Source organism: Coturnix japonica, chromosome 2, assembly GCF_054131305.1.
Source record: "Coturnix japonica strain WE chromosome 2, WE-NBRP24, whole genome shotgun sequence".
In the NCBI taxonomy this organism is placed as follows: Eukaryota; Metazoa; Chordata; class Aves; order Galliformes; family Phasianidae; genus Coturnix; species Coturnix japonica.
In genome coordinates, this window is record NC_140664.1 from 94,555,807 (window position 1) to 94,580,464 (window position 24,658).

At 37.3% G+C, this 24,658-nt stretch overlaps 1 long non-coding RNA gene across 1 annotated transcript; it reads left to right on the forward strand.

Annotated features, from left to right (window-relative positions):
- Positions 1 to 648: 648 nt before the first annotated feature.
- Positions 649 to 15,703, forward strand: LOC146762057 (uncharacterized). The gene is made up of 3 exons (XR_014943723.1): positions 649 to 743; positions 1,527 to 1,675; positions 15,126 to 15,703. It is a non-coding gene; the product is annotated as an uncharacterized LOC146762057 (long non-coding RNA).
- The last annotated feature ends 8,955 nt before the right edge of the window (positions 15,704 to 24,658 follow it).

Below are 24,658 nucleotides of genomic sequence, written 5' to 3' on the forward strand. Positions count from 1 at the left end.
TTGTGATTTTGAGGAACATGAGCCTGGCAAAGAGAGGGGTCAGGAGCCTGAACTTTGGGAGTAAACTTTAGGCTGTTTAAGGAATTGTTGGATGAGATCTCCAAGGAAGTTGTCCTTAGAGGCAAGGAGTGGAAGAAAGCTGGCTGCTTTTCAAAGATGCCTTTCTGAGAGCACAAGAGCTCTCCATTTCTCTGAATAAGAAAGCAGGCAGAGAAGGTAGGAAACCAGCATGTCTTGGCAAAGACCTACTGGTCAAACTGAGGGAAAAGTAGAGATTGTATTAGCTGTGGAAACAAGGGCATGTCACCTGGGGAGAATACAGGGATGCTATCTGGACTTGCAGAGAGGAGATTAGGAAAGTCAGAGTACAGATGGAACTGAACGTGGTGAAGGATCCTAGAAACAACAAGAAAAACACTTACATAGGTATACTGGCAAGAAGAAGCAGGCCAAAAAGAGCATTCCTGCTTTGGTAAATGGGAAAGGAGAACTGATATGGAAAGGGCCATAGACAAAATTTTGTGGTGAATGGCACTATGTCCAGGTGGAGGTCGGTGCAGCTGGTGATGTGTGATGTCCCACAGTGTCTTGGAACCAGTACTATTCTATGTCTTCATCACTGACATCACTGATGGGCTTGAGTGCACACTCAGCAAGTTTGCCAATGACACTAAGCTGAGTGGTGTGGTGGATGTGTTAGAAGGAAGTGATGCCATCCAAAGGGACATTAACAAACTAGAAAGGTGGGCCTGTGTGAACCTAACACAGTTCAACATAGCAACGTGCAAGGTTTTGCACTTGGGTTGGAGTAGCCCCAGATACATATACAGACTGGGAGAATAACTCCTCAAGAGTAGCCTTGAGGAGGAGAACCTGTAGGTCTTGGAGGATGAAAAGCTGAATACGAGCCAGCAGTGTGCTCTTACAGCTTGGAAGACCAGTGGTATTATCCTAGGCTCCATCAGAAGGGATGGCCAGCAGGGACTGGGAGGAGATTGTCCTTCTCTACTCAACCCTGTTGAGGCCCGATCTGGAGCACTGCATCCAGGTCTGGGGTCTTCAATACAGGAAAGATATGGAGCTATTAGAAAGGGTCCAGATGAGGCCCATGAAGAGTATCAGAGGGCTGGAGGACTTTCCCTGTGAAGACAGGCTGAGGGAGCTGGGCTTGTACAGCCTGGAGAGGAGAAGGCTGCAAGGAGATCACATTGCAGCCTTCCAGTATTTAAAAAGAGATTATAAACAGAGAATCAACTTTTTACAGGGGTAGACAGTGATAAGACAAGGTGGAATGGTTCTAAGCTCAAGAGATGTCAGAGGGAAGTTCTTCACAGAGAGAATGGTGAGGTGCTGGAACAGGCTGCCCAGAGAGGCTGTGGGTGCCCCGTGACTGTTCAAGACCAGGTTGGATGGTGCCCTTAGCAACCTTGTTTAGGTTGGTGACCCTACCTGTGGCAGGGGGGTTGGAACTTGATTCTTGGGGTCCCTTCCAACCCAAGCTATTCTATGATTTTACGATCTCACAGTCTGCCTAGGAAGGACACAGTCAGCTGAAAAACAAAACCAGATAGACTTCTGGGGACACATCATGATGGAATTATTGGACTAGGGACTGCTTTGGTGAGAGATTGTGAGCTTCTACTCATCCAGATTTCATCTACATTATTTTTGTAAGGTAGGCATAAAATCTTACTGCTTACAAGGATTTTTGTGGCCTCTATTACTGGTCAAGCAGGTAGGCAGACAGAGTGAAAGCTTCCTGCACTGAGGGCAGCCTCTGAGAAGAGAAATCTTTTGGAGTGCCCTTGCTTGCCCAAGGAGGGAGTTACATTAGGCCATTAACTAGGAGCTCCTCCCAGCCTCAAAGCCTCCAGCTCTTGGGTACACTGCAGAAAGATAGCCTGGGAAATATCCAACTTGAACCTACTCTTGTGCTACTTGAGGGCATTCCCTCTAGTCCTATCACTAGTTACACAGAAGGGGTCAACACCTACCTCATCACAACCTCCTTTCAGGTAGTTGTAGAGAGCAGTAATGTCTCACCTGGGAAAGACAGACCACGATGACAAAGGAGGGATGGGCAGAGTAGAAACATGAGTAGATATGGAATGAAATGGGATGGGATGGGTGCAAGCTTTAAATCTGGATAGAAAGGACCATCTTAAGCACTTGGGCTGGCTCTTTGTGAAAATCTGACTTCTTCCCAGAAGTGCTGCTGGAGAACGAAGACCTTGAAGGAAGATACCTGAAGGTGAAGGTGCTTAGCTGAGCAGCCTTTCATGTCCACCTCTTCATCAGCTCGCTTTGGGGAGGAGGGGTTGCTGGTCCTTTAAGAAATGACCTCCTCTATCTAACTATCAAAAGGATAAGAAGAATTGTCTGGAGATTAAAATTAACCCCAGGAGTTGCTAAAGAGACCCAGGCTTCTGATTAGGAATTCCTCAGGAATGGTAGTATTGAATGTAAATGATGACAATAAGGTTGAGTCAGTTCTTACTTTATTGTGCAGTCACAACCACACTAATACTGCATTGGAGCTCCATGTGATCTTGCTAAGCTGTGACTGTGCAGGAAGAGAACAGCTTTGGGAAGGGAATACTGGTTCCTTGCAACTCCTGCCCTACCTCCATATCCTCCAGTTTCTTCTCCTGCCATGCATCTTTCCTCTTCTCTCTCTGCCCATTCATCTAATCTTACTTAGAATCATAGAATCATGGAGTCACCAAGGTTGCAAAGGAACTCCAAGATCTTCTAGTTCAACCATCTACCTACCATCAACTTTTCCCTCAGAGCAACATCTAAACATTTCTTGAACACCTCCAAGGAGGTCCACCTTCATGTTTTGAATTGATATGGATCGATTTTGTTCAGATCACACTGGGGTTTTGTGTTTGTATACGGCTACAAGTCACTCCATCACTTCCTTTGGCAGCCCATTCGCTTGCCTGACCATTCTTTCAGAGAATAATTTTTACCTAATATCCAACTTGAACCTACTCTTGTGCTACTTGAGGGCATTCCCTCTAGTCCTATCACTAGTTACACAGAAGGGGTCAACACCTACCTCATCACAACCTCCTTTCAGGTAGTTGTAGAGAGCAGTAATGTCTCACCTTGCCACTTGGGTCTGAACCTCAGCCTGTGTCCCACCAAGAACCTCCCTCATCCTTCACAGTTCCTCCTCCCTGTACAGTCTCTCAGCCTCTAGTGGGATCTTGGATTCAAAATGTTAACAGCAGAACTATGAATACAACAATTATAAAATAGTAATTATCTTTTTTTAAGTTAATCCAGCTCTCCTTCTCTGATACTTTTTCTCCTCCTCTTGCCTGTGGAATTATGTGCTTGCCTCAGTGCATGCTTGTGCAAGCTGGTGATGTGGGAGAGCTCAGGCTTCAGTTCAGAACCTCCTGAAGTAACTTTCTTACCAATTAACAAAAACTTTTCATCATTGGCGCCAGATCCACCCAAGATATTTCCATTCCTCACTTCCCTGCAGAGATTGACTTCATCGATTTGAATCAAATAATGTATTTGGGTTTTGTGGCTGTATATGGCTGCAAGGCAATCAAGATGTGGGAGTGTCTAGAAGAAATGGGGAGGAAAGAAAAATTAGTCTTAAACACCTTATTTTCCAAGTATTTCCATGGTGTGTTTATAAGGTAAAATTAGGGACTACAGTTTCCACTGAGAACAACTACACTAACCATTTCTATGCATATGGATAAGTTGATGAGTTGTTTCCATTCTGCAAAATCCAAGAATATTGTGTGCTTTTATTTGTGTGCTAAATTTGTAGATGTTAAGGAAAGTATGATTTTGGATAAGGCCATCTCTCATGACATAGGTGCAGAAGTGATGACTGAGTTTTGGAGGATTTGGACAATTATATGGTAGTTGTAATTACATTACAATTATTACAATTACGTTAATACAGATCAAAAGTAGAGAAAATTAATGAGAAGATATAAGCAGCTCTACCATACTCTGGGCTGGCAAACACATCCTGTTGCTACTCAGTTGGATTTTTCAGAACATAGATGGGGTAGAGTGCTCTAATGGGGAGGAAATTGTGGAAGTGGAGTGGGCCTAATAATAATAAGACAAGGCTAGTGGTACCTGGGGGCTAATATTCTACAGCTATGGTGGTGTGTGCAGAGCTCAGCAGAAAAAGGGGCACTGAGTTGGACTAAGAGGTGACTAAAAGATATACTACGCATTCTATTAGAAGCTTATTTTAGTCAGAACATTACAGATAAATTCTTCTTATGCTCATACTGCAAAGTTCATTATGGTGTTAAATTGTTAAGCTACACTTCACTCTAAAATAGTAATACCATGCAAAACTTTGTAATGTGTAGAGGAATCAAGACACAACACAGTGACTATAAAGATTTCTACTTAAAGTACAAAACCTGGCCTTCCTGCTGTAACCTGAGTAATCTGCAGAGTTGAATTTCATTCACGGGTAGCAAGTAAAGATGAAGAGTAGGTTAAACACCTTGCATTTAGTTCACGCACATCAACTATAGAGACCTGCCTACTTCTTTTGGGCATCCTCAGGAATCACTGTGCAGGAAGACCTTGCCGTGCTGTCTTGCAAGCAGGTACATAAATTCCAGAATTAGTAAAATCATAAGCACAAAAATAATATTAAATATATATATAAATTATAACACATTAAATACTGTATTTGCTTAAAAGTTCCTCCATAAATTTAGTGCCTTTTTTTTTTTAATCTCCAAACTTTTTATTAGTGAGCAAATTACTTGAAAAATTATAAACAAGAAAAACAAATTGTGTTAACTGCTAAGAAACCAGAAGGAAAATATATGGAGAAATCTGCTATTTAGTTGACCACAATTTGCGTCTGAGTTTCTGCCTCACAGTGTGATGGTGAAAACAGACTTTTTTTTCCCCCTCTTTATGCAGGTGAATATTGTAAGGGTTGGTTTAGGCTTTAGTTTAACAGCGCATGGAGTCTGTATCTTTCAGTTGGATACATTTATTTAAGGTACTTAGAAGTTGACTTTTATGAGATTATTTAGGCAGTGATTATTTTTGTTGAGGAATGTGTCCTTTATCCTTCTCATTCATCCACTGCTAAGATATTTCTGTTTGTCAGAATGCCTCAATTTCTGATAAATGACTGAAGACTGACTGCTACACTTTATTAAAAAGTAATAACAATTTTTGTACGCACCCTTCACAATGTAAGGGGGGGACCATGAATCAAAGGACACTGCCTGTCTAGGCCTGATAAATGCATCGTTTACCAGCTGAGGAGTTATTTAGGACTGGCTATTAATTTAAATCACATTTATCTTCCCTGAATGGGGGAGGTTGCTGTGATAGGACTGTGAATGACCAATAGTGCAGCTAAGTGCACATTATTTATTACTACCGCCTGCAAAGTGCTGCACAATATGTTTTAAAAAAAAAAGAAAAAGAAAAAGAAAGAAAAAAAAAAAGAAAAAGAAACAGTGCCAATTACCATGTTTAATCTAGTCAGGGCAGTAACAAATTTCTTCTTAACATAAGCCAATTCCTACCCTTGTACTTAGTCTTTAGAAATTCTATGTTTTCTGAAAATTCCTGATCTTTAAAACAGGTTATTTATCCTCCTCTAAAGCATGTTAGGCAATACTATCACCCTTTTTTGATAATTTTTTTTGTTAAAAAGTGTCTTTCTAGCCTTTCTAGCGTTTCTCAAGTACAGTACAATTATGCAGACTATATTTCCTAGGAGAATTTTGAGGTTTATTCTGAGGCTCAGAAAACTGTAAGGCAGAGCTGCTCCAAGCCACCCTCTAACCTTTCCAGGAAATTTCACACGTAGAAATAAAGTAATTCTGATGTAAAACAAACAAAACCAAAACAACAACAACAACAACAACGAAACCAACAAAGCAATAATAGATCTTTGTAAAACTGTGTATGCAATCGTCCTACTGCTTATGAAATAAATTCTTCTACCCTTTGTTGCTGTGAGTTAAGGTGGTGATTGTCAGGACAGGTGATTATGAAATGTAGTTGGTGTAACTAACTAAAATATATGGCTCCTGAAAATCAACTACTGATTACACTAAGTGCATTTGTGGATGACCACCCACTATGAACTTACTGAGAATTTCCTGAGATGGACAGTGTGGCTCACATTCAATGGTAGTGCAGGAGGGCCACGGTAAGGCTGCCGTGTACTCAAGGAGAAAAGAACAAACTGCAGACGCTGAAACCACAACTCTCCTCCTTCATGCCTACAGGAGAATATGGATGACAACAATAAGAAGAAAGCATTCCTTTAGTTATCTGCAGTCATTTATATTCACACTCACTAGTCTATTTCCACACTCATAACAACAGTAGATTCTCTTCCCGTATTTCAAATGGAAAGTTATTTTTTTTTCTTAATGCTGGCTGGCTCTTCATCTCCAATGAACAAAATGTTTTTGTTCCGCTGTATACAAAATTCTTTATAATAAACAAGTTGCTATGCTATCACATTCAACAAATATCTATAGTTTTTAGCAGTTAATCATACTTTGGCATTTTTGTCTGCTACTGTTGAAATGCTTTGCATTTCAACAATCTTGTCACTTAAAGAACAGCTAAGTAATGATTTCCAAATCCAATATCGTCTAATGTTATGTGAAGATAATGGTATTCATGTATGCTCATCCACTCCTAATAGCAATTAAGCCTTCATCGTTACAAGAAAGGAGCAAATATTCAGCACCATGTTTGGAAAAAGTGTTGAATTTTCCATCATTTTAGCATGAGAAATAAGCAAGACATTCTTGTGCAAGTATACCTAAATAAGTAAGCAGAAATGTGGAAAAAAGTAAAAAGATCATAAGAAAGAATTCACCCTAGTAAAATGTTGCAAATATAGGTCCTTGGAAGACTTTAATAACACCTTTTATTTAATATTTTATTAAACAGTGACAAAAATTAACTGAATAAATAGTCATAGATCATGCTGATTTTTGCATGAAGGTAGTTTAAATGAAGATGCTTTTTGTTTATTTTTTCTTTGAGACATAGTTCATGATCTTATTCAACCACAAAACAGACTTTAACCCATAGCACTTTTGTAAAAAATAAAATAAAATCATGACTTTCTCCTTTTTCCTAGAAGTCTATGGAACTCTGGGAATCTGCCTTTCTCACTGGTATAAACCTCTTGTTTATTGCTCTGAAGACCTGTGACATACCTTTGGAATCTAAGGCTGGAAGGGAACATGTGGACTAAATTTAATTCCATGCTTTGGCAAACAACTATATCATATAATCTCTTTACACTTATCAAACTTAACCATAAAAGCAATTAGGTTTTTGTTCCTCATCTTTTACATCTACACCCTTACCATTCTTGGGAGGCAGTTCCAGGGAATGATTGCTGTGCTTGATATTTTTTGTAATTTCCAGCATAAATGTACTTACCTACTTCTTTTCATGCCAGTCCTGGCATTCAACTAACATAGTTCCCCACCCTCTCTTGTGTTTATCTCTAATCGTATTTACAGACAACAATCAAATCTCCTTTAGGCACTGGTTTGTTAGGCTAAACATGCCAAATACTTTTGCTGCCTTTTGATATTCATGTAGCAAATCATATCACTAGCACTTCTCTGTGCTTTTTTTTTTTTTTTTTTTCCCCAATAGCAGTTAATCTTTCTTTTACTATGTGCGTGGTCCTCAAAATTAGGTTTTATTAAGGTATTTCATGGTGCTACTAACGCTCTTCTGTCTTTTCTGGTAATACTGTCTTGTACTGCATCTTAGAAATGCCTTTGCGTTCTTTACCAGCTACAGCTTATTGTCAGCTCACAGTCATACTGTGATCAGCTAGAGAGTTTAGATCATACTCCTCTTGGTGGTTTCTGACAGATGAGCTCTCAGCTTATAGCAAAGTATTTGTATTATTAGTCCCTGAGTGACTGACCTTGTACTTCATGCTATTGAATTTCATCTTACTTCTATTCCTGTTGTTCTCAAGGCTATCTAATTCTTTCATTGCGATATCCTGATCCTCCTCTGTACTGATGATGCATCCTGCCACTGATGTTATCAATATTTCTATGCACTAGCAAGATTCCTAATGAAAGTACAACCACATCCTTCCTGAAATATCTCAGGACTGGATCAGGAGAAGGAATTGCCATATTCCAGACTGATAGTCCCCTTTTTAACCACTCTAGTCAGAACTCACTTCAACCAGCCTTTTGCCTACATGATACATCTCCTCTGATAACCTTCAGCTTCTCCAGCTTTACCAGTTTTACTAGTCTTCTAATTTACACCAGTTTTGACATCTAATATCTAAATATCTTCCATTTGTATAATGCTATAGATGCAAAGAATGGATTCTTCTGTGGTTGTTTTTTTTTGTCTGCTTTTTTTTTGTTTGTTTGTTTGTTTGTTTTTGGTTTTTTTTGTAGTTGTTACTCAACATCTGATTTTTAAATCATTGCTTTGTTAAAGTGTCTCAGACAGCTCTGTCTATGAATATGGAGCTAGACATTTATGAATCTGTGCTGGCTAGAGAGAGCAGGAATAGGACAGATTGCCTGGTGGTTTCACACCTTTGTACTGCCTGGGACACGGCAGTGAAAAAATAACACAGGCACTAACGTGAGATTGAACAGAAGGTCGTGACTCAAATACGTGGCATAAAGGAGTGCATTGCTTTCAAATTTTAAGCAAGCAGTCTTACCAGTATCCTAACTTACTGTCAAAAGTGCAGAATACAGTGAATATTTTTAGGTCAAAAGCTACTATCATTTCTTATAGTCTTTCATAACCCAGAGTTGTACAGACTAAATATTCAGGGCAGGAAGTTTTGACCTGAAGAGTTTGTGTGTCAGTCATTTGAAGTGCAAAGAACAGCTTATATTCACTTATGGTCACACCTTACTGCAGTTATTGCATATTCCCTAACCTTATATTCATTCTCATTCTGTGATTCTGTAAATTGTTTTACACTAAAAAATAATTTTGATAAAGTTTGCGCCACATTATGACTCTAAGCATTTTTGTTTTCTACACAAATTATAGAAGAATCTTTGACTCAGTTAATCCAAAGGCTCTGGTCTTTCTCTGAGTAAATGATATACAGACACCTCTGGAGTTAAACACACTACTTGTACTGTGTCTTTAGCTCTTTCCTTTTTATTTTTTCCCCAAGAAATATTTTGTAGGAGCTCAGTCTGTGCTACTTCCTCTGCTTACACTTCAGGTATTCAAAAGGCCAACAGTCCTAATTATCCCATCCCCCTCCACACATCCCACACCCAATTAATAATGTTCAGTGATGTATGGAGCAGAGTTTACATTAATGTAATTTTTTAATACATTAAAGTGCCGCGTGTCTCAGGCTTTTTCTAAATAAATGTCAGTAATTTCTAAATACTTGCGATATCCTGAGAAGCACAGACTGTGAAGGGGAAAGGGCAACAGGGGTGCAATCCTTTCCCCACTCCCATTTGTAGTTCCTGGGGATGCTCAAAGAGATTAAAACTTACTTTTACCAAACCTCAGGATATGCAGATATTACTTACCCTATAGAGTGCAATACAGTCCAGTCTTGATAAAGAGCAGCTCTGGAACCAACTCTTTGCTCTTACTGTTATAAAAATTGAGGTTCTCTCTAAATGAGGAAAGCATAATGGGTTGGGTACCTCAGAATCAAAATTTCACTGATGAACCATATTCCTGATGCTTTTGTGTAGCTGGGATCTCCGAAAAACATTAGTGTGTTTCTGCATGTGGTGAGCTACAGGGCAGAAAGGTTTTAAATTCACAGTTACTGGATCGATGAAATGAAGATTATCTGTCACTTAAATCAGAGTTAATAGGAGTTAATGTATGAATTTAATTCCAAACTGCAATTTGAGGTGAGAGGGTAAAATGGCACAGAACTACCTAAAAACAGAAAGTAATAAATAACAGAAAGATGAAATTTTTTAAGTAGCCAATGATACTGCCTAGCTTTGTCTTGAGCTGCCCTGTATCTATGGGGAAAGTCAACAAGATGCACTGCTGTGTGACTGCTCTGGGGAACTTCATCTACTTGGGGGCTATTAATACTACATTTCTAAGAACCATGAGACATTTTTCTTTCATTCATTACTGTTGGCCTATACATTTCTGTAGCAGAAATTTATCACACATTTGCAAAGTGTCTCATATGTATATAACTGTACATTTAAATATTTATCAAAACCTAAGATTAAGATATAACTGAATAAATAAATAAATAAATAAATAAATGTATTTGAGTCAAGTACAGAGGGAAAAAAGTTACAGTTCTGTTCCCAAATATTTGTATGAAAAATGAATCTACTTCAAAGATTTTTTAAAATCTCTTTTTTACAAAATGAACTGAAAAATTAAATTTGTCTTAAATTCACGTTTTTAGTTCTAACTCAAGATGCACATTCTATGCAGGTGTTACAATTGTACAGCTGTATCAGAATTGTTGATGTTTTAGTTTTACTTGGTGTCTACAGCATTTTTCTTCTTCTGCATTTCCTGCGAAATGGTCTCAGGAAGTACCACTGCATTGTTCTTTTTGGACTGTGTTTGCAGACTATTTCTAGCCCACATCAATGCAATCCAAATAATCTTCAGAAGTTGCTTCATTATTTATTAGAAAAAGCAATCTGGCATGCAGCGTGTTATCGACAGCTGAAATCCAATACTTAAAGGTCACCAAAACAAATACCAGAAAGAAAAGGTGTTAAGGCAAATAAAAATACACCTTTTTAATTTTGACTGAATTGATTAAATAACAATTGAGTGGTGTCACAGGTCATAAGGCTGTGAGACATAAGGTCAGCTTAATAGAAAAGAGCCTGAGGCCATGTCACAGGGTATGCTCTGAGGCCTAGCACTAAGGCCATATCATTGTGCTCATTTCTGCCCTTACCCCATGTAGTCTGAAATGAAGAAATGCCTAAACAGAATAGAGAGCAGTCTAAATAGACTGGTGCTTATCGCTGAGGGCTACCCCCTGAGTCAATGCTGTTTAGAACTGATTGCTTTATTTGAAGTGAGAGTACTGGGCATCTTTAAGGAAACATTTTATAAAATTCAGTAGACCAAGGGGAAAACAAACTAACTAGCCAACTAGCTAACTAAAAACAAAACCAAAATAAAACAACAGAAACCAATCCTCTCTGCACCACCAGTACTCTATAATGTATGTACATCTCATTACAGTCCCACAGTTCAAGCCATATTAATCAAGGCTGACATTAGATGAGTACAGAAGAAAGTGGAACTCTTAAATACATTGAAATCAAAACAACTTTCTAGAGAACTCTGAGAAGAACTGTGTGGTGGCTTAGATACACACACATTTGCACTAACATTAAACAATGCTACAATGTATTGGGTAATTCTGTTGGTTTTTGAACGTTGTTTTGCTCCTAAAAGTAGAACTGACTGCTGCAGAAAATCATACATTCGGATTTGGTTGCTGGATTGTTTTTAAACAGGTTTGATCATTTTCTGAATGATACAAATGAAATACCTTTGTCTGTTCAGCCAGCTACAGAAACTTGTTCCCTATGAAGGCATGAATGAAATTACCTTTATTGACTAAAGTGGGAGAATTGTCAAACATATGCAACTTTTGTGTTCATAAGTCTGCTTCTAGAAACCCAGCATATGGGAAATTCCATATAGGAAAATAAAAAAATATTTAACTTTCCATTACTATTGCCTGGCTTCAAAGGAGACTAACACATACAACCCTACTCTGGCTGCCTCTTCTTCAAGTACACTTCCCTACAATTTCTTCAAAGTTATTCCCACCATAAAATGGGAAGGTAAACGTCCACTACTGAATAGTATAACAAAATTTCTATGCTGAAACATGCTAATCTGGAAGTAGATAACCTTGTGTGGATATGTGTAGAATGTTTCATTCCTTTAATATCCAGCATTTGTTTGAAATTCATCCTCTATGATTGCCTGTTAGTCCTCAGACTTCCTATGGCAATGGTGTTGCTAAATTTTGCTCTATTGTTTTGCCTCATCATGCTGTATGATTACATATGATTACCATTTCCTGCTGATTCTGAGGACAGCGATTCTGATTATTGTTCATTTAAAAATTAAAGTTTCATAAACCAGTACACTAACTCACTCCATGACACAGTTACTGGGAAATGCTAAATTCTTCCTACCTACTGTTCATTTTTAAAAATTGTTCACAAGCTGTGAAATACACAAGAAGATGTGCAGATATCGAGTATTTTAATTTAATTATACAAATATTATTAAATTATCATTTTCATGTGTAAAAATAATTGAGGAAGCAAAGTTTGAGATCGATTAGCTGACAACCAGAAGTCTCTCAGATAACTTAATGGTGGAAATAAGACTTTTTACCAGCGAGAATATGATACCCTCTTAATGTATAAACTATTGAATAACAGTTATTACAGCAATTTCCATTGTTTGGACTGGAAACAGTAACTTCTGTTTTAGATTGTCAGTCTATCTGTTTTCTGTACTTTTGTCCTGGAAGAGTTTGTTTCTTTTTTGATCAGTTTATTTTAAGAAATATCACCTGGCTTTAAAAGATATTACCTAAAAATTTACTTCTATAAACAGTAGAGTTCAGGATCTAAAACTATCAAAAACAAGGACTTTAATACACAAGTGACTTTACGAACAGTTGTAAACCCTGAAAATCACTCAATGAGAGAATGTTCAGTATTCTTCATAAATTACCCTAAAAAATATCATTTTTAGAGAATCTACAAATATAAAAGTGCCCTAAAAGGGCTTTTTTGGTGTGTGCTTACAGAGACATACTTGAATTCAGTTTTCAATACCTGTACATGGATTCTAGGAACTATACTGTAGGAAATAAATATTATTGTTCAGAAGTGATTTGAAGAAATTGTTTATTTCTGTGAAAACTTCATCTCTGTTTTGAGTACTCAAGTTATGTGATTAGAGCTATGATTTGTGTATGAGTAGAAGATGACTGGACTGCAGTCCTGCAAAAAGTCTGTCAAGGTATCTACATGTTATCTACTGCAATGAATGAAAACACCAGTGGGAAAAAAAAAAAAAAAAAAAAAAGGAAAGAAAAAAATCAATTTACAATAACACATAATGGTTTGATAGTTTGAATGTTCTTTCCTGTGCAATCTGGATGAGAACTTCCTGGTCAGGAGCAGAGGTGTGAGGTGAGGCAAGACTTACTCTACCAAACCTTGTGGACAGGGAAGAGACAAGGAGGAAATATGATGAAATAGGCTCTCAAGAACAACAGGAAGACACCAGGTCATTCGTACAGTAGTGTTAATGCAAAATGTGCTATTTACCAATATTGCTGCATTTACAATGCCTTGCTTTGAAACTTCGCAAATTTGTATGACATTTTCAACTTCACAAATCATAATGGCACTTCTGTTGGCAATCTAGACAGAGAACCGTTAAAAATTAATAACTTATTTTCTACAGAAAGAAATTGTTTTTATTGAGTTATACATGATGCTGGTTATGGCTATAAATCAACCACAGCAACAATAAGAGAGTGACATATATTGAGGTGTTACATTAGTACACGCATATCATTACCCCTTGTGTCCTAGGATTATTCATCTTGCTCGTGGTCTAGTTCCCACAACCCACAGGACTGAGTGAGAGCCCAGCTGTTTTAGGCTGTTGTTTTAGGCTATCTGCTTCCGATGAGTATATTTTCCTGAGGGCCTGGTACCTTTTTATCTGTGTTATTTGATCTTCAGGTGGAATGGGAAGAAGGTTGTGCCTACCCAAGAGTGTTATATGTAGGGTTTTTAGAGTCAGGGTACTGGTTAGACTGCGGTTGGACTTGATGATCTTCAAAGTCTTTTCCAACCTGGGTAATTCTATGATTCTATGATTCTATGTTATATGAAGATGAATCACAGAATTGTAGAATTTCTCAGGTTTGAAAAGAACTTAAGGATCATTGAGTCTGACCACAGCTTAACCATTCTACCCTAACTCTACCCTAACAGCCCTCTGCTAAATCATGTCCCTGAGCACCACATCCGAACATTTTTTAAACACATCCAGGGATGGTGACTCAACCACCTCCCTGGGGAGCCTATTCCAGCCTTAGCTGGAATGCTTTCTGTAAAGAAGTTTTTCTTGATATCCAACCTTAACCTCCACAAGCAAAACTTGAAGCCATTTCCCCTCGTCCTGTCACCAGCAAGAAGAGACCAACACCACTCCCACTGTAAGCACCATTCAGGTATTGGAAGAGAGCAATAAGATCTCCCCTCATCCTTCTTTTCCCCACACTAAACAGCCTCGGTTCCTTCAGTCTCTTCTCATAGGGCATATTCTCCAAGCCCTTCACAATCCTTGTTGCCTTTCTTTGGACCTGCTCCAGCACCTCAATGTCCTTTCTATACTGAGGTGCCCAAAGCTGAACAAAGTACTGAGGTGAGGCTTCACCAGTGCCAAGTACGGGGCAGGATGACTTCCCTAGTCCTGCTTACCACACCATTCCTTACACAAGCCAGGATGCCACTGGCTTTCTTGGCCACCTGGCCACACTGCTGGCTCATATTCAGCCTACTTTCCATCAGTACAGCAATGTCCCTTTCCACGAGGCAGCTTTTCGGCCACTCCTCCCCAAGCCTGTAGGGTTGCATGGGGTTGCTGTGACCAAAATGCAGGACCCAACATTAGACCCTAATGAAACTCAAACAGTTAACCTTTGCCCATTGATCCAGTCTGTCCAGGTCCCTCTACAGGCCTTTCTCCCCTCAGGCAGATCAACACTTCCTCCCAGTTTGGTGTCATCAGCAAACTTACTGAGGGTACACTCAATCCTCTCATGAAGATAGTTAATAAATGAAAGAATAATTAGACTTGTTCCTTTGCCTTGTTGTACAAGATGTCTGTTTCACATTTTGTTTAATTTATGAGATAGTATGACTGAGAAATATTAAAATGGTGTCTTCAAGATCTCTTGCACCACACTCTCATCATTACTTTTACTTTATAATCTGGAAATCGTTGCTCTAGACAAATATTACAGCTGTCAGTATTTTTTCCTGGTTTCAGGCAGAATATTTTTTTTCTAATTTACTTTCTCTCTCTTGCAGTGGCCTTGTGAAGAATGGAGTGATGCAGACAGATGATTGTAGACCATTTGTGACAGTCGTGCAGCATTTCTCTTGCACCAGCACTCTTGAATTATCCTATTGTATTAAATGTATGAGTTTTAAGAAACTTGAGCATCTATAAACTCAGGTTTACCTTAAGGTTGGGCAACAACTTTTGACATCAAGCTGTTTAGGATTTGCATATTCAGAGTTCTAGAAGTTCTTGGTGGACTGAAATGATCAACTTCAAAGAAATGGCTATGGATACAAGGTGTGATTTTGAAAGCATTGGCTTAAATCCATGAACTGAACTTCGGTCTCTTTGGTATGCTTATTTACATTTATTAACTGCTCTGTTTAATTTCTCAGCTTTTCCATAGTAAGGTATTTTAAATTACACCTGTTATCTGATTTTGTATTAGGCCAGAAACTTTACCTAATGATTAGCATTTATGCTGAAACACTAGCATAAATATTCCTCATTTTGCCCTATCTGAATCATATTCCCCATTCCTATTTCAAAGTTCATTTTTGTATTTGTATCTTATCTACCATTCTTCAATTTTATTTTATAGATTAAATAAAATTGGATAAATTCTCTGAGTTCACTCCCACTTTTCTCTTCAGCAATTTAATCCAGGACATAATGTCCTGTAAGTGAATAGAGGGTTAATCAGTGCTTGCATAACCTTTTCCTGAACTTCCCTACATTTTCTAGTTAATGGAGGTAACTGAAAAAAAAACAACCAAAAAACCCACAAATCTATTAGAGTGCAGTGTTTCCCTTCCTTGTTAGCAAAGTTTCTTTAAGCAGCAGAGAAAATTTATAAAGACTTCAACTAAAACATGGAAGTTTAAATAATTCCTCACTGTATAGGAAGCACCAAATGAGGTGAATTTCAGTGGTAACTCTTACCCAAGTGCTCACTGTTCATCTTCTCATTAGTCTGTGAACAGTAAAAGAATAACACTTCTCCATTTAGGAAAAATCCTGGCTATGCAAAAGAATTATTAAAAAACTCTGTCTCTATATGACATGAATTCATGGACATTATTGTATGGATTACAGATCTCATTAAAAGAGTATTACTGTTGTTTTGAATGGGCACAGTGAAATAAATATGTCAGTAAGGGAAAGGTATAACTGTCCCATACCGAACAGGTGGTTTACTCCATCTCCTCAATACTTAAAGCAGGTGGAAGCTGACTGGCATCTGCAAGGTAGAAGCAAAACCAAGAATTTGGAATGGCAAGATACTATCCTCAAAATCTGAGAGCAAAACAAATCTTTCATAATTAAAATAATTCCACTTTAAATCCTCTAATTCCAAACCCATGTCACTGAGTATTTGAAGAATGACTACTAGTGAAATGAACCAGCCATCCCAATACAATGACTGAAAACCTTGTTTATCACAGAGAAAAACATTAAAAGTATAAAATCTGTTCTATTAATTTTAATGCCTTGGATTTCTATTATTTTATTCTGTGTGAGTAAATTATCTCATAAATGTTCAAACAAGTGGCCAGAAATGCCTATCACATTGTTTTGGTAGTGAGGAGAGATTCATTTGTCCCAAGCACTGTTTTCTTTCTCATGTATCTGTTGTAATTGTTTTTATTCTTAGACCTAGTGTTTGACTTTCTTGTATTTCAAAATAATAAAATAAAACCCTATAGAAATTAAGAAACATCATGCAGTTCGGGGGTCAAATAGTATAACATGCTTGCCTATCTGCCTCCTGAAGAAATTGCACTGGTTTCTCCTTTCCTTCAAGATTGTTACTCACTTTGAAGGAACTTCTGACATCCCCTCTCATCAGTTTAACAGTGCTCTACTGTGTTTCAAACTTCATAAGAGTGCTAAGAAGCTGAAGAGTCCATCTAGATATATTTGTAATGTGAATAATTAAAGACATCCTTATTCTCATATACATTTGCAAAATTGAAGGGGAAAAAAATACTCCAAAAAACACACACACAGAAAAAATCCAACCTCTTTGGTTTAACAGCCCTAGTGGAAAGCTAGAACATGTTTGCATAAAATATTCACTATGACTCCTTTATTTGACAAAAATTCCCAGACCATGACTTCCTTTCGTAGTTCAAATGTCAAGCATCCCTTCCACTGTGGTCAGGGTGGCATGCAGGAACAGAGGGAGACCCTAAACAGAAGTCTTTAATGATGACAAGCCTGGTTAACTCAATGACCCACAGCATCTTTTGTTTCCCTTTCTCCCCATGTTGGATCCTGCTGATTCAGATGGGGGATGCCAACTAGCAGAGCAGTTGCTCATGCATAGTCTAGGGAAAACCCTTTTTTCACCCTTGTGCATAGAGTGCAAAAGGCCCTTCAATTTCCTCTGCACTGTTTTTTTGTGGTTTTTTTTTTTTTTTGTCTTTTTTTTTTTTTCTGATTGACTAGCTTTATATTGATTGAAAAGTCATTTCCTTTGCCCAGTCTTCTGAAAAACAAAGTAAATGCTTTCTGTGACCCTAATTCTTAGATTTTTTTTTCTTTCCACAGAGCTAAGGAAAAAGTTTTCTGTCAATTATATTGAAGAAAAAATGATATTGTTGTTTTGTAGCACTTTTTTTCTCAGTATGTGTCAAAAGGGAGCAAATGATGCATTAAAAGGCTAAAAGCTGAAATAAAGATTAGGTGTAAAGTGCTATTGATCCCTTTACGAAAAGAAGCTAAGACAGATTCCACTTCACTGTCAGGCTACATTTTCAGTAAGTTGCCCAGATGCAAGATTTGAAACTTTACGAAGGAGTCTCTAAAGCACTATTGAAAATATCAAATAAGATTAGACTAGACAGTAAGATCAACAATTTAAAAATGTCACTGGTGCAGCTGAGCTACTGTCAGTCTGCATCGTCCTAGTCAGTTTAATGTAGACCAATACCTGAATGCTTAAGATGCCCTTATGAAGAACCAGAACTTTAAAAGCATAACTTATTACATTTTCCATGTGTACAATCTACTTACAAGTACACACACTTAAATATGTATTTCCTTGTCCAGAATCTGTAAGATCTTAGGAACACAGGATGTTTCCATTGAATGGAGCAGAAAGGAATTTATGAAAGCTCTAGTTTTCAATTCTTTAACTCATTATTCGTCCAAAGAAAAGATATTTTGGAGATTGTTAAAAACTTTACCAATTCTAATACGAAAATAAACACCATTAATCAGTCAGTTTTATTCCAGTATTTCTATTCTCCTGTTCCTAAGAGATCTTTCTATCATTCCTTTGTTCCAACCAGGAAATGTAATCCAACATACTTGGAAATACCCAAGTGAATGGAGAAAGTAAACAGTACTAAAAACACTAACAGTAAGCAATTTTTGTAGAGCAATAAGGTAAAACTTTTCAGATCTTGAAACACTTGTGATAAAAGCATTCATTCAATACTAGATTTCAACCTTAGGGATGAAAGATGATTTGTGATGGAGAGCTTTAAGCTAATGTGAGAAGAAATGGACAAGGTCAGAGATGAGTTCAAAGTTATAGAGCTTTTAGAATAGTTTTTAAGAGTAGTAAAAATGAGGAATATAAAATATGAATTTCTATTAATAAGCTACTATATGAGTTTGTGAAACTACAAGGGCTGCTCCAAAAGTAATGCCTCCTATGTTATAGTGTTGGCTCACAGCATCAGAGGCAGATGGTGGTATGGCAGTACAGGATTAACCTTTTTGACAATATTCCTTTACATTTTCTTGCCATGTGACAGATGCCAGTAGTGAGGCAGTCTGATAGAACAGCATGTGACATGGAATACAAAGCAAAAGTGTGTAAGTGAATTCCTTTGTGTGGAAAAAATGGCATCAATTGAAGTTCACCAATGCTTCCTGAATGTTTATGGAGACCAAACAGTGTATGTAAGTACAGTGAAGTGCTGCATGGTGCATTTCAGCAGTGATGACAGTGATGTGAAAGACAAACCACATTCCAGATGGCCATGCAGATGTCTACAAGTGTAGCATACAAACTCTTGTCCATTGCTGGTGAAAATGAATATTTCTTGCTGGTGATTATGCTGAAAGATGGTGTTTTGTACCTGAGAATTCGCTTTATGGAGCAGTGTTTCTGTGTTCTTTGTATCTGTTGTAGTTTCCTTGGAAATAAATAGAAGGCAACCTACTTATTTCAGAGTGACCAATTGTCTTGTAACATAGTTCATCCAGGTCATTCCAAGCCACTTACACTGTGAACTAAATAAAGAAATGATGCTTTCATATTTTCCTATGTGTCCTAGTGGCTTTTTGGCATCTGCTTAATATACTATATAATACATATATAATACATAAATAATATATTATATAATACAACAAGACCTACTCTAGTTCAGAGTTTTTCTGCACTGTAATGTTGCTGAATGATGAATTCTTGGTTCAGACTGGCAGTTCTGAGGTCCATATGAAACAGAAGCAGATGCAAGCAGCTTGGACAACAGCTTCAAATGGCCAATTGAAGAAAGACACTTCCATATTTAGTGAAATCTTTTAATGGTAGACAGCATCAGAACAAATGTGTGAATGTTCAAAGAGGATGAAAAATTATTCAAAAAAATAGAAGCCAGAAAGCCTGATTAGACTGCTGGAAGAAACAGTAAGACAGTTTATATGTAATTCTATCAAAAATATTTTCAAGGGTAGAAATTCATTTTATTTTAGTGTATAAGATTCTAAAAGAAAACCTAAAATGCTTATATTAACTCATTTTGTGTTGCAAAAGGAGATCTTTCAAGAAAGCAGTTGGTTCAAGTTTGAAAATCCACTCTCACATTTTGAATTAACTTTTAAATTTAACTAAGTTAAATTTACTGCAATAGATGTCTTCAAGCAGCTGGAAATTACTAGGTGAATTTGTGCTGTGCTTCTTAGTGTAATTTCAGTGAAAAAAAAATCTAGTTAATGTGAGACTGTTCCATGATGTAAACCAAAGCATTGTAGGTTAGGGTGATTAAGAGATTTACGTATCATAAATTAATAAATCATGAACAAATCAATTCAACCAGATTGTATCTATCATGATGTATCATTTAGGGATCGCTTACAGCAAAATCTTTAGCCAGTGTTAAAATGTACTCCATAATCAGTGGAGGAGAAAGGGCAGAAGAATAGATCGGAGCTTGATTTTCACTTTGGGATGTGTTGGCAGCTTGCCTGCTTTGCTTGTAGAACTCAGACTGTTTAGCTTGGCAGCTGATAATTCTCCCAAGCATTCAGCAACAAATTCACACACTATATTTTCCTATACAAAACTTTCCTTTGCGTAATTGTTGTAGCTCATGTGACACCAAACTTCAGGTAAAAGCTGTGAAGTGTGACCAGCTAGCTATATATTCTGGCAAAATGGTTTAGTTAATGGAAAATCAAAAGATGAAAAAGGAGAAAAATCTGTGAAACCATTAGAAATCTTAAACCTCTTAGATCAAACAATGATTTTGCTGCTGGATGCTTCCACCACTCATCTTCAAAACTGCCTGCATTAGTAAGCTCGTAATTTCAATTTAGATGTTACTTTTGCAAAATATTTTTCTCATATCAATGGGTAGCAGTTCCATGTGTGAAAAGGAAGACAAACCTGTGAATCTATCACTTTTAACACACTGAAAGGAACCCAGAGATGGCCTAATCTAGGATTGCTGTGTTGGGCAAAGTTACCCAAATAACAAGAATGACAACTCACTTCTCTTACCCTACTTATGATCGACTACATGATGAAGATTCATCACTGTGGATGTGTAACATGCTGACAGCTGATGTGAGAAATAATAGTGAAATTGTAACATAACATGTATTTCTCCTTAGTATTCCCTGAGTCATTACCAGTCTTGTGTACAACATGTGGTAGCCATAAAACTTGTATATATGATTTTTCTACTTACAGTTAGGAGGAACATGTCATGTAATGTCACCAATATACTTTCATTTCTCTTCTCACAACAGAATCATAGAATCATGGAAATGGAGCTGGAAGGGACATTCAAAGGTCACCTAGTTCAACTCTGCTGAAATGAATAGGAACAACTACAGCAGATCGTGACACTCAGTGCCCCTTCTGGCCTGACCTTGAGTGTCTCCAGGGGTGAGGCATACACTACCACTCTGGACAATCTTTTCCAGTGCCTCACCACCTCTTCTGTAAAAAACTTTTTCTATACTTCTATAAAGACTAATCTGAGTAGTATATTCAAGAAAATGTTATTTCAACATGGTCATTGGCCTCTGGATGAGTAGTAATGTCCATGCATGCATAGACAAAGCAAATAATTAATCTGAAAAATAAACAAATATATACAGGAATCAGAGGAAATAGCAGGCACAAATGGATTTTCAGGTATGATAGCTTATATTGTGTATAACTTATGAATGCTTGACATGGTATTGTCTCAGACCTAATGAAGTATTTACAGTAGTCACTTCATTTCAAACAGCTTCTCTCAGAGAATAGGACAGAACCGAGTGAAAAAATATTTGGCATAGTCTTTCATAAGTCATGTAACAATAAGAAAAAAAAATGTCATAGCAATCTAAGCAAGACATGTTCTGCGTTGTGACTCCAACAGCTGTACCACTTTAGATACAAGTTATTGATTTTTGTTCATCAGCAGCTGAGGGTTAGTAATCTACTAATCCTAAGACTAGGTTGTTGCTAGTTGTGAATACCTTGAGCTATTTGTTTTCTAACAGACTTTCTGAAGATTTTGATAGGGCTGAGGTGAATCCAAGAGAAACACAGCATACTGTGTTCATAACATAAACAGAAATTCTCTCTGAAGAGTAAAAATTATGTTCATGTGTTCTAAAATGTATCAATGCAGATTTTATATGGGAACCCCACCCTTTAAAATATTCAACACCAGCAGTGTATAAAGGATGTGTGTGGCTGCAGTCTCTTAATGGCTTTTACTGAAACATATCCATAATATATCTTTCTCTGTTCATAATGTCCTATATTAATTACAATGTCATATACCCCTTTGATTGCAATTCTTAAGATACTCTGTTTATGATATGCCTGGGAACTGGTAACAATGGCTTACTGTGGTTTAACATATGCTAATCCTTAGGCTTAGCTCTGAAATGCTTTCCAACATATTCTGAAGAGAGAAAACTCTGTCCAGTATTTTGGAAAAAGAGTTAAGTGGAAGAACAGTGAAAACAAGTAGACAAAAGCCAACCAACCAAACAAACAAAAAAACAAAAACAGTCTTTACAAAGCAAAAATTAGCATCCTTTCTATTACTTTTCATAAATGCATGTCTACTGAAAGGAAGAACTGCTCAGATTATACTTACTCTTTCTATTCTAGAAAACATATTTTGTTAAATTTGTTGTCTAGGAATCAAGGAAAAAATGTCTCCTTATCACTGTTCAGAGTCCCCTGTGGCGGGGGAACCCTCTGGAGGGAGGGGCAAATTGCGTGCCCATTGATAACTGAGATCTGAATGTACAAAGCAAGGTAGGAGAGAAACAGTCTGGTCTAAAGTGTGCTGCAGGGTTGGGGGTGTAAGAGTTCAAAGCAGGAGAAGAAACTCTTAAGGAGCAGGTCTGAATCTGGGAGAGTACAAAGGGAGACTGTGGAGTATGTTCCATCTAGGGTAGCATTGAATTACTCCACTATAAGGGAATAGGAGGATGGAGCCTTCTATCCCCTCTGCAAACAGACTATAAAAAGCACAAATGTACTATAATAAAATCTACTGGGAGAGTAATCAAACTTTGATTTTCTATCTTATATTCACTTCAAAATTTTATTCACTTCAAAGACAAAGTTAGGGTCCATCCAACCCCAGGCTCTGGAACCTTTCACAGTATCCATGCTTACACACATAGAAGAGGTATGTACAGAAGTTTTCTCTAAGTATTCAAGCTTTTCTGCTTCTCAGGTTTTAATTTCTGTTTGTTAAGGAGTAGAAACACCTAGTGGTTTTCATAATCCATTTCATCTTGAAGCTGAAACAGTTTGTTCTTTCGCTTGCAATTTATAGAAATAAAATACTAGCAAAACTCTTTCCTGTATTAAGGTAGAATACAAGAGCGGGGAATTATTGCAACACAGTGCAAGAAATTTATTAGATATTTTTAAAATACCTGACACTTTAAAGAATATTTATTCACTAGCATGTTGCAAGAGAAAGACTATCTTCTGTGATCTGAAACCGTATTTGAGCTTTCAGCTTAATCAGAGGTACAATGTTGTAGTCAGAGTTTATGGTTTGTCCATGTTCCAGGAATCCATAAGAATCAGTCCTTTTCCATCCCAAAAGACACTACACAACACTTTACCCTCTGAAGGCTGCATCTTGGACTTTTCTTTGATGGGGAACTGACACACCAACAAAATGGACTGCTGTTTTGGTAGTGGTGATATCTCATCAACAGTAATGATACAATTTGGGGAACTGTCACTTTCAGCCTCATACTGCTTCAATAGGTCCTGACAAACTTGTATACAGTGTTCCTTCTTTTTCTGTGAGAGCATTCATGGTATACACCTGGCCCAAACTCTGAGATATTGCAGTACTGCCAGCATTGTTTCCAGCGTATTGAAGCTAATACACAGCTCCATTCTCTGGCCATAATACATCAATTCACATGGATAAGCATGGCCATCCAGAACATGTCATTCATATCACTGTCACCATTGCTGAAACACACCACATATGGCCTCTCTCTACTCACATTCACTGTTTGGTCTCCAAAAATGTTCAGCAAGCATCAATGAATGTCACTGTCAATGGGTACAAATTTTTTTCTTCATGAAGGAATTCAGTGACACACCCTTGCTTCATACACACTTCCACATCAGATGCCATTTTGTCAGGCTAACCCTCCGCTTCCATCTGTTGAATGGCAACAAAATGTAGTGGAATATTGGAGGGAAGGTTCAACCTCTACTGCCATACCAACATCTGCCTCTGATTTTCTATCAATATATTTAAAAAAAAAAAAATTTTTTTAAATATTTTAAAATATTCAATATTTAAAAAAAAAATACATTACTTTCAGAGCAGTGCTCATATTTATCAGTGCCTTGTATGGAAAACAAGCATACAAAAAAGTTTTTAAATTTTATTAAACAAAAAGTTTTAAAATTTTAAATCTTATTAAAACTGAAAAAGAGTAAGCATGTAAACAAAGATGGAATAGACTTTTACAAGTTTCTTCATATTAAGTTGTTTTTGAGATAAATGTATTAAAGCATTCAATCCTTGTAACACCTAGTCTTCATTTGTTCACCCTGACCTAGTTTTCTGGCTTTGAGTTTTCATGTGTATAAGCAGTTTATCATGAATATGTAGACTTGACTTTGTCATACATGTACAGAGCACAGTTGTCAAGGAAAAAGATCTTCATGGAATAATTACCTGTAAAGAATGGTCTTCCTTCTGCCTGCACAAAGATGTTTCATTACACCTTTAAAGCTTTCTTGCTTGCAGTTCCCTTTAATATAAACCCAAACTCTAAATACTAATCTGTGTTAATGCTTTTACATGTAAAGCAAGTATGTTTT